The following is an 11,877-nucleotide window of genomic DNA, read 5'->3' as shown; positions in this document are numbered from 1 at the left end:
GCTACCGACCCTCCGACAGTGCGGCGCTCCCTCGCTACCGACCCTCCGACAGTGCGGCGCTCCCTCGCTACCGACCCTCCGACAGTGCGGCGCTCCCTCGCTACCGACCCTCCGACAGTGCGGCGCTCCCTCGCTACCGACCCTCCGACAGTGCGGCGCTCCCTCGCTACCGACCCTCCGACAGTGCGGCGCTCCCTCGCTACCGACCCTCCGACAGTGCGGCGCTCCCTCGCTACCGACCCTCCGACAGTGCGGCGCTCCCTCGGTACCGACCCTCCGACAGTGCGGCGCTCCCTCGCTACCGACCCTCCGACAGTGCGGCGCTCCCTCGGTACCGACCCTCCGACAGTGCGGCGCTCCCTCGCTACCGACCCTCCGACAGTGCGGCGCTCCCTCGCTACCGACCCTCCGACAGTGCGGCGCTCCCTCGCTACCGACCCTCCGACAGTGCGGCGCTCCCTCGCTACCGACCCTCCGACAGTGCGGCGCTCCCTCGCTACCGACCCTCCGACAGTGCGGCGCTCCCTCGCTACCGACCCTCCGACAGTGCGGCGCTCCCTCGCTACCGACCCTCCGACAGTGCGGCGCTCCCTCGCTACCGACCCTCCGACAGTGCGGCGCTCCCTCGCTACCGACCCTCCGACAGTGCGGCGCTCCCTCGCTACCGACCCTCCGACAGTGCGGCGCTCCCTCGGTACCGACCCTCCGACAGTGCGGCGCTCCCTCGGTACCGACCCTCCGACAGTGCGGCGCTCCCTCGGTACCGACCCTCCGACAGTGCGGCGCTCCCTCGGTACCGACCCTCCGACAGTGCGGCGCTCCCTCGGTACCGACCCTCCGACAGTGCGGCGCTCCCTCGCTACCGACCCTCCGACAGTGCGGCGCTCCCTCGCTACCGACCCTCCGACAGTGCGGCGCTCCCTCGCTACCGACCCTCCGACAGTGCGGCGCTCCCTCGCTACCGACCCTCCGACAGTGCGGCGCTCCCTCGCTACCGACCCTCCGACAGTGCGGCGCTCCCTCGCTACCGGCCCTCCGACAGTGCGGCGCTCCCTCGCTACCGACCCTCCGACAGTGCGGCGCTCCCTCGCTACCGGCCCTCCGACAGTGCGGCGCTCCCTCGCTACCGACCCTCCGACAGTGCGGCGCTCCCTCGCTACCGGCCCTCCGACAGTGCGGCGCTCCCTCGCTACCGACCCTCCGACAGTGCGGCGCTCCCTCGCTACCGGCCCTCCGACAGTGCGGCGCTCCCTCGCTACCGACCCTCCGACAGTGCGGCGCTCCCTCGCTACCGGCCCTCCGACAGTGCGGCGCTCCCTCGCTACCGACCCTCCGACAGTGCGGCGCTCCCTCGCTACCGACCCTCCGACAGTGCGGCGCTCCCTCGCTACCGACCCTCCGACAGTGCGGCGCTCCCTCGCTACCGACCCTCCGACAGTGCGGCGCTCCCTCGCTACCGACCCTCCGACAGTGCGGCGCTCCCTCGCTACCGACCCTCCGACAGTGCGGCGCTCCCTCGCTACCGACCCTCCGACAGTGCGGCGCTCCCTCGCTACCGACCCTCCGACAGTGCGGCGCTCCCTCGCTACCGACCCTCCGACAGTGCGGCGCTCCCTCGCTACCGACCCTCCGACAGTGCGGCGCTCCCTCGCTACCGACCCTCCGACAGTGCGGCGCTCCCTCGCTACCGACCCTCCGACAGTGCGGCGCTCCCTCGCTACCGACCCTCCGACAGTGCGGCGCTCCCTCGCTACCGACCCTCCGACAGTGCGGCGCTCCCTCGCTACCGACCCTCCGACAGTGCGGCGCTCCCTCGCTACCGACCCTCCGACAGTGCGGCGCTCCCTCGCTACCGACCCTCCGACAGTGCGGCGCTCCCTCGCTACCGACCCTCCGACAGTGCGGCGCTCCCTCGCTACCGACCCTCCGACAGTGCGGCGCTCCCTCGCTACCGACCCTCCGACAGTGCGGCGCTCCCTCGCTACCGACCCTCCGACAGTGCGGCGCTCCCTCGCTACCGACCCTCCGACAGTGCGGCGCTCCCTCGCTACCGACCCTCCGACAGTGCGGCGCTCCCTCGCTACCGACCCTCCGACAGTGCGGCGCTCCCTCGCTACCGACCCTCCGACAGTGCGGCGCTCCCTCGCTACCGACCCTCCGACAGTGCGGCGCTCCCTCGCTACCGACCCTCCGACAGTGCGGCGCTCCCTCGCTACCGACCCTCCGACAGTGCGGCGCTCCCTCGGTACCGACCCTCCGACAGTGCGGCGCTCCCTCGCTACCGACCCTCCGACAGTGCGGCGCTCCCTCGGTACCGACCCTCCGACAGTGCGGCGCTCCCTCGCTACCGACCCTCCGACAGTGCGGCGCTCCCTCGGTACCGACCCTCCGACAGTGCGGCGCTCCCTCGCTACCGACCCTCCGACAGTGCGGCGCTCCCTCGGTACCGACCCTCCGACAGTGCGGCGCTCCCTCGGTACCGACCCTCCGACAGTGCGGCGCTCCCTCGGTACCGACCCTCCGACAGTGCGGCGCTCCCTCGGTACCGACCCTCCGACAGTGCGGCGCTCCCTCGGTACCGACCCTCCGACAGTGCGGCGCTCCCTCGGTACCGACCCTCCGACAGTGCGGCGCTCCCTCGGTACCGACCCTCCGACAGTGCGGCGCTCCCTCGGTACCGACCCTCCGACAGTGCGGCGCTCCCTCGGTACCGACCCTCCGACAGTGCGGCGCTCCCTCGGTACCGACCCTCCGACAGTGCTGCGCTCCCTCGGTACCGACCCTCCGACAGTGCGGCGCTCCCTCGGTACCGACCCTCCGACAGTGTGGCGCTCCCTCAGTACTGGCACAAAATTGTTGGCCTGGAATATTGGTTCAAGTCTCTAGAGTGGGACTTGAATCTGTGACCATCCGACTTCTCATCCTTGTTTTCAAACCCCTCCGTGGCCTCACCCTCTCCCTATCTCTGTAACCTCCTCCAGCCCCACAACCCTCCGGGATCTCTGCGCTCCTCCAATTCCGGCCTCTTGCACATCCCCGATTTTAATCGCTCCACCATTGGCAGTCGTGCCTTCAGCTGCCTTGACCCTAATCTCTGGAATTCCCTCCCTAAACCTCTCCGTCTCTCTCTCCTCCTTTAAGACGCTCCTTAAACCCGACCTCTTTGACGAGCTTTTGGTTGCCTGTCCTAATGTGGACTCAGTGTCGAACGTGTGTCTAGGCAATGCTCCTGTGAAATACCTTGAGGAGTTTGACTATATGAAAGGCGCTATATAAATGCAAGCTGTTGTTGAAAGTTTTTTTACATGAGTCAGGCAATTCTGCTGGTCAAATAGAAAGAAGAGCCAATGCCTTGAAGAAAAAGGATGTGGGGATTTGGGGAGTGATCATAGAAAGTTTGCAGCACAGAAAGAGGCCACTTAGCCCATCGTGTTGCGCTGGCCAAAAAACGAGCCATTGAGCCTAATCCCACCTTCCAGCATTTGGTCAGTAGCCCTGTAGGCTATGGTGCTTGATATGCATATACAGACACCTTTTAAATAAGTTGAGGATTTCTGCCTTAACTACCCTGTCAGGCAGTGAGTTCCAGACCGCACCACCTTCTGAGTGAAAAAACATTTCCTCATCTCCCCTCTAATCTTTCTACTAATCATTTTAAATCTATGCTCCTTAGTCACTGACCTCTCTGCTAAGGTAAATAGGCCCTTCACATCTACTCTATCCAGGCCCCTCACAACTTTGTAGATTTCAATCAAATCTCCCCTCAGCCTTCTCTGTTCCAAGGAGAACAACCCCAGCCTATCCAATCTTTCTTCATAGCTGCATTTTTCCAGTTCTGGCAACATCCTCGAAAATCCCCTCTGTACCCTCTCTAGTGCAATTATATCCTTTCTGTAATGAGGTGACCAGAACTGCACACAGTACTCAAGTTGTGGCTTAACCAATGATTTAGACAGTTCCAGCATAACTTCCCTGCTCTTGTATTCTATTCCTCGGCTAATAAAGGAAAGGATTCCATCTGCCTTCTTAACCACCTTATCGACCTATCCTGCTACCTTCAGGGATCTGTGGACATTCACTCCAATGTCCCTCATTTCCACTACACTTCTCAGTATTTTCCCATTAATTGTGCATTCCTTTGCCTTGTTTGACCTCCCCAAATGCATCACCTCACACTTCTCCGGGTTGAATTCCATTTGCCACTTTTCTCCCTTCTGACCAGTCCACCAATAAATATCTTCCTGCAGCCTACAGCTATCCTCCTCACTATTAACCACACAGCCAATTTTTATGTTGTCTGCAAACTTCTCGATCATGCCGTCTACGTTTACGTCCAGATCATTAATATATACCACAAAAAGTACTGAGCCCTGCAGAATACCACTGGAAACAGCTTTCCAGTCGCAAAAACACCCACCCACAACGACCCTTTGTTTCCTGCCACGGAGTCAATTTTGTATCCACCTTGCTACATTTCCCTGGATCCTATGGGCTTTTATTTTTATAACCAGTCTGCCATGTGGGACCTTGTCAAAAGCCTTGCTAAAATTCATGTAGACCACATCAAATGCACTACCCTCATCAATCTTCCTTCTTACTTCTCATAAAATGCAATCAAGTTAGTCAGACACGACCTTCCCTTAACAAATCCATGCTGACTATCCTTGATTAATGGTAGAAAATGTCACAGAGTAAAGCAAGGTTCAAACATGAGATTAGATCAATGAAACTTACAGATCAGCCTCAGAACCCTAACACCACCACAGATAGTGACTCCCAAGCAGAACCTTCGCCTCTCGTTCTCTTTTCCCTAGGACAGTCTCTTCATCCCAGGCTGTCAGCACCGCCCTCCCAAGAGGCTGCTCTGCATTGCTTGTTCACTGAGGATACGGGATTACTAGCTGTAGTTAGAAGAAGGAGCCTTGTCAAGTGACATTAAGGAAATCCATCAGCAGCTGACTTCTCCCATCTTCAGACGGAGATTATTTGAAAAGTCAGACGATGCAACTCAAAGCTCCTTCACCAAAACCCACGTGACCTTTCATCACCAGAAATCCTGGCCTCAGAGTATCGATACATGAGCTTCTTTTAAAGAACCAATTTGGGAATCACAGGGAAAAAATTGAAAGGAAACTGAGTCACAGAAACATTTGCATTTCTATAGCACCTTGCACCTCCTCAAGACGTCCCAAAGTGCTACCCAGCCAATGAAGTGCAGTGACTGTTGTAATGTGGGAAACATGGAAGCCAATTTGTGCAAAGCAAGCTCCCACAAACAGCAATGTGATAATGACCAGATCATCTCTTTTAGGGCTTTGTTGAGGGATAAATATTGTTCCCAGGACACCGGGGAGAACTCCCCCCTGCTCCCGTTCCAAATAGTGGCTGCGGGATCTTTTATATCCACCTGAGAGGGCAGACGGGGCTTCGGTTTAACGTCTCATCCAAAAGATATCACCAACAGTGCAGCACACTCTCAGTACTGACCTTCCGACAGTGCAGCACTCACTCATTTACTATCCAGTTTGAGGGCAGATAACCTGAGTGGCCAATGTCATTTGAAAGTTGTCTGTATCATATAATTACATTACGTTAAAAGTGCACCTTTGCTCATAGGTAAGAGATTTGGCTTGAACATAAATTGGTTAGTCTGGAGTACAATCTTACAGATAGTGACTAAACATTTTGTAACATGCAGTAACAACTTCTCAACCTTTTGCAGAAAAACTTTTTGTTCATAAGTCAGAGCTGAATCGGAATCGACAGAGATAGAGTGAGACATAGCCACAAGTGAATTTAAGAGAATCGCTTTATTGGAGGATCTGAAGGTTGCTCTTTATTTGTAATTGTGATTCTCTAAACTTCTCACTAGCTTTGTTGGGCAAGTGACATTTTGTCCATGAGAGATTCTGTTAAATCCTGTATTTTAGAATCCAGGACCTAGATTAACTGTCAAGATGAATGAACTGGTCTTGGCTACCTACTGTTAATCTTTCTGTCCATTCCTGTCCCACTTTGCTTTTCTGTTTTACATGACTCTTCTGAAGTACTATCTGCTTCATCCTATAAAATCCTCCTGATTTGGAGATCACTGCCCTCTTGTTGTCTTCCGATACATGTTACAAGGAGGTGGAGAGGTTACATAAACATTGACCATCACAGGTTAAATTGTCTTGTGACAACAGCAGTGTGAGAAATGGTCCGTCTTCCCATTGCTGATTTTTCAACTGTCTCACCTCAATAACCACAATTACAATCCTCTCCTAGAGTTTCATGGTTTATTGGATGCATTTGAACTCCTGACACAGTGTGAATCCATAGAGGTCATCCGACAAGGTCCATCTACTGCTCTGTGACATGGTGTAGCTAGCTCTATTCTGTCAACAAAAGTAATTCACAGTGGCATTGCACACTATTTTACTTGCTAGCTAGCTAATACCATTGTGCTGCTCTCCATTAATGTTTGTATGCTTAGCTACTTTATTTATAGGAGAAATGCATTTTAAATCAGACTGTGTCTTGATGGCATTAGATTGGCTATACATGTTATATACAGATTAATTAACCCATGTCCATGGCTGAGTCAATAATTTAATCGAATGTCCGTGATGTAACATATCAGTGGCTAGCCCCGTACAACAGTGACTGCATTTCAAAAAGCACTTTGGGACGTCCTGAGTTTGTGAAAGGTGCTATAGAAATGCAAGCCTGTCTTTCTTTTCACTGGAACCTTGGTGAGGGTTTGCAGACAGTCTCATTATTGAAGTTTCTAAATTAGAAGCAATTTTATTTTTCCTGTTTTGTTTCTGTGTCTTGTGATGTGTTATCGAAGAAGATTTACGTTAATGCAGCAAAGCACACATATTGTAAATTAGAAACAGGACAGGGCCATTCAGAGACTTGGGTCTGTTCTAGAATCACAGTATCATAGAATGGCTACAGCACAGAAGGAGGCCATTAGGCCCGTCATGTCCGTGCTGGCTCTCTGCAAGAGCATCTCACCTAGTCCCATTCTCTCATCCTTTCCCCGTAGCCCTGCAATTTTTTTCCTCTTCAAATAATTATCCAATTCTCTTTTGAAAGCCTCGATTGAACCTTCCTCCACCACACTCTCAGACAGTGCATTCCAGATCCTAAACACTCACTGAACCTGCCTCCACCACACTCCCAGACAGTGCATTCCAGATCCTAAACACTCACTGAACCTGCCTCCACCGCACTCTCAGACAGTGCGTTCCTGATCCTAAACACTCACTGAACCTGCCTCCACCGCACTCTCAGACAGTGCATTCCAGATCCTAAACACACACTGAACCTGCCTCCACCACACTCTCAGACAGTGCATTCCAGATCCTAAACACTCACTGAACCTGCCTCCACCACACTCTCAGACAGTGCGTTCCTGATCCTAAACACTCACTGAACCTGCCTCCACCGCACTCTCAGACAGTGCATTCCAGATCCTAAACACTCACTGAACCTGCCTCCACCACACTCTCAGACAGTGCATTCCAGATCCTAAACACACACTGAACCTGCCTCCACCACACTCTCAGACAGTGCATTCCAGATCCTAAACACACACTGAACCTGCCTCCACCACACTCTCAGACAGTGCGTTCCTGATCCTAAACACACTGAACCTGCCTCCACCGCACTCTCAGACAGTGCATTCCAGATCCTAAACACTCACTGAACCTGCCTCCACCACACTCTCAGACAGTGCTTTCCAGATCCTAAACACACACTGAACCTGCCTCCACCACACTCTCACACAGTGTATTCCAGATCCTAAGCCCTCACTGAACCTGCCTCCACCGCACTCTCAGACAGTGCATTCCAGATCCTAAACACACACTGAACCTGCCTCCACCACACTCTGTGTATTCCAGATCCTAAACACTCGCTGCGGAAAAACGTTTTTCCTCATGTTGCCATTGGTTCTTTTGCCAATCACTTTAAATTGGTGTCCTCTCTTTCTTGACCCTTCAGCCAGTGGGAACAGTTTCTGTCTGCTCTGTCCAGACACTTCATGATTTTGAACACCTCTATCAAATCTCCTCTCGACCTTCTCTTCTCCAAGGAGAACGGTCCAGGCTTCTCCAATTGATTTCTCATCCCTGCAACCATTCTTCGAAATCCTCTCTGCAGTCTCCCCAATGCCTTCACATTGTTCCGAAGGTGCAGTGCCCAGAACTGGACACAGTACTCCAATTGTGTTCCACCATTCAGTTAGATTGTGGTGGATGTGTATCTCAACTCCATCTACATACCTAACAACGTAAAGCAGGATCTCAACCCCTCACCTAGTGCAGTCTGATCTCACCCCGTCTGTTTTTGGGACTTAGGAAAAGATGCTAGACCTATATCACAGGATGCAATGTATTTCACCTGAATTTTACAGGCCATTGGAAAACACACAGTTTATCAGAATGAGGGCTAAAATATTTTGAATTTCTTTTATCCACCATGATTTTTTTTGGTAAGGCATGCAGGAAAATATTCTGGAAAGTACAGGACAAGCTTCATTGTGTCAAAGGGGAAATCAGCTCACTAATGATCCCGGGATAAACAGACTGGGGAGAAACAGTGGAACAATTAAAATTGGGATGTGCAAGAGGCCAGAATAGACAGCTCAGCTCTGACACCTGCTGGTCATTGAAAAAATATCAGTCCCTTGCTTGACAAGAAAGAACTTGCATTTCATTAGCACCTTTCACTACCTCCGAAAGTGCTTTCTAGCCAATGAAGTGACTTTTGAAGTGTGATCACTGTTTTAATGTAGGAACTTCAGCAGCCACTTCAAACACAGCAAGATCCCACAAACAGCAATGTGATCATGACCCAGATCATCTGTTTTTCAATGATATTGGTTGAGGTATAAATATTGGCCTCAGGACACCGTTGAGAACTCCCCTGCTCTTCTTCCAAATAGTGGCCGTGCGATCTTTTACATTCACCTGAGAGAGCAGACAGGTCCTCGGTTTAACATCTCTGACAGTGCAGCACTCCCTCAGTACTGACCCTCCGACAGTGCAGCACTCCCTCAGTACTGACCCTCCGACAGTGCAGCACTCCCTCAGTACTGACATTCTGACAGTGCAGGGCTCCCTCAGTACTGACCCTCCGACAGTGCAGCACTCCCTCAGTACTGACCCTCAGACAGTGCGGCACTCCCTCAGTACTGACCCTCTGACAGTGCGGCACTCCCTCAGTACTGACGCTCCGACAGTGCGGCACTCCCTCAGTACTGACCCTCCGACAGTGCGGCACTCCCTCAGTACTGACCCTCCGACAGTGCGGCACTCCCTCAGTACTGACCCTCCGACAGTGCGGCACTCCCTCAGTACTGACCCTCCGACAGTGCGGCACTCCCTCAGTACTGACCCTCCGACAGTGCGGCACTCCCTCAGTACTGACCCTCCGACAGTGCGGCACTCCCTCAGTACTGACCCTCCGACAGTGCGGCACTCCCTCAGTACTGACCCTCCGACAGTGCGGCACTCCCTCAGTACTGACCCTCCGACAGTGCGGCACTCCCTCAGTACTGACCCTCCGACAGTGCGGCACTCCCTCAGTACTGACCCTCCGACAGTGCGGCACTCCCTCAGTACTGACCCTCCGACAGTGCGGCACTCCCAAGGTACTGACCCTCCGACAGTGCGGCACTCCCTCGGTACTGACCCTCCGACAGTGCGGCACTCCCTCGGTACTGACCCTCCGACAGTGCGGCACTCCCTCAGTACTGACCCTCCGACAGTGCGGCACTCCCTCAGTACTGACCCTCCGACAGTGCGGCACTCCCTCAGTACTGACCCTCAGACAGTGCGGCACTCCCTCAGTACTGACCCTCAGACAGTGCGGCACTCCCTCAGTACTGACCCTCAGACAGTGCGGCACTCCCTCAGTACTGACCCTCTGACAGTGCGGCACTCCCTCAGTACTGACCCTCCGACAGTGCGGCACTCCCTCAGTACTGACCCTCCGACAGTGCGGCACTCCCTCAGTACTGACCCTCCGACAGTGCGGCACTCCCTCAGTACTGACCCTCAGACAGTGCGGCACTCCCTCAGTACTGACCCTCAGACAGTGCGGCACTCCCTCAGTACTGACCCTCTGACAGTGCGGCACTCCCTCAGTACTGACGCTCCGACAGTGCGGCACTCCCTCAGTACTGACCCTCCGACAGTGCGGCACTCCCTCAGTACTGACCCTCCGACAGTGCGGCACTCCCTCAGTACTGACCCTCCGACAGTGCGGCACTCCCTCAGTACTGACCCTCCGACAGTGCGGCGCTCCCTCAGTACTGACCCTCCGACAGTGCGGCGCTCCCTCAGTACTGACCCTCCGACAGTGCGGCGCTCCCTCAGTACTGACCCTCCGACAGTGCGGCGCTCCCTCAGTACTGACCCTCCGACAGTGCGGCGCTCCCTCAGTACTGACCCTCCGACAGTGCGGCGCTCCCTCAGTACTGACCCTCCGACAGTGCCGCGCTCCCTCAGTACTGACCCTCCGACAGTGCGGCACTCCCTCAGTACTGACCCTCCGACAGTGCGGCACTCCCTCAGTACTGACCCTCCGACAGTGCGGCACTCCCTCAGTACTGACCCTCCGACAGTGCGGCACTCCCTCAGTACTGACCCTCCGACAGTGCGGCACTCCCTCAGTACTGACCCTCCGACAGTGCGGCACTCCCTCAGTACTGACCCTCCGACAGTGCGGCACTCCCTCAGTACTGACCCTCCGACAGTGCGGCACTCCCTCAGTACTGACCCTCCGACAGTGCGGCACTCCCTCAGTACTGACCCTCCGACAGTGCGGCACTCCCTCAGTACTGACCCTCCGACAGTGCGGCACTCCCTCAGTACTGACCCTCAGACAGTGCGGTACTCCCTCAGTACTGACCCTCAGACAGTGCGGCACTCCCTCAGTACTGACCCTCAGACAGTGCAGCACTCCCTCAGTACTGACCCTCCGACAGTGCGGCACTCCCTCAGTCCTACACTGGAAGTGTCAGCCTGGATTATTGGCTCGTCTGTGTCGGGTGGATCTGCCGTGTCGGCAGAAGGTGCCCACTTGTTTACTGGGTGCAATCTGCAGCCAGTTGAAGCCTCTTCAAATCTGATCTGATGATTATTAATTCAGGTACTGTATGTTTTCTTTCGTGTTATAATTTGAAGAACTCATCTGTAATTTATGGTTCCTTCCTCCTGATTGTTCAGGGGGAGGGAGGCCAGGGGTCACTGGCATTGCCCAGGAGGGAGGCCAGGGGTCACTGGCATTGCCCAGCCCTTTAATGTCAGTTTGTGCAAAGTAGGCACTGCTTGGAACTCATTCAATAACACTAACTTGAATTTATATAGCGCCAGTAATATTGTAAAACGTCCCTAAGTAAATCACAGGAATGCTACCAGATAAAATTTGACATTTAACCACATAAGGAGATTTAGAACCAAAAGCTTGGTCAAAGAGGGAGGTTTTAAGGAGAACGGAGAGGTGGAGAGGGTTTAGGGAGGGAATTCCAGAGCTTGGGGCCCCAGGCAGCTGAAGGCACAGCCGCCAATGGTGAAGCGATGGAAATCGGGGGATGGTCAAGAGGCCAGAATTGGAGGAGGGCAGGGATCTCGGAGGGTTGTGAGGCTGGAGGGTATTACAGAGATAGGGAGGGGGCGAGGCCATGGAGAGATTTGAAAGTGAGGATGAGAATTTTTAAATTGAGGTGTTGCCGGACCGGGAGCCGATGTAGCTTGTGGGGGGTGTCAGCAGGGTAGTGGAGTTAAGGCCACAATCAGATCAGCCATTGTCTTATTGAATGGTGGGGCAGGCTCGAGGGGCCGAATGGCCTACTCCTGCTCCTATTTCTGATGTTCTTAGGTC

The sequence above is a fragment of the Heterodontus francisci genome, chromosome 48 (assembly GCF_036365525.1).
Source record: "Heterodontus francisci isolate sHetFra1 chromosome 48, sHetFra1.hap1, whole genome shotgun sequence".
In the NCBI taxonomy this organism is placed as follows: domain Eukaryota; kingdom Metazoa; phylum Chordata; class Chondrichthyes; order Heterodontiformes; family Heterodontidae; genus Heterodontus; species Heterodontus francisci.
This window is presented reverse-complemented; position numbering follows the sequence as displayed.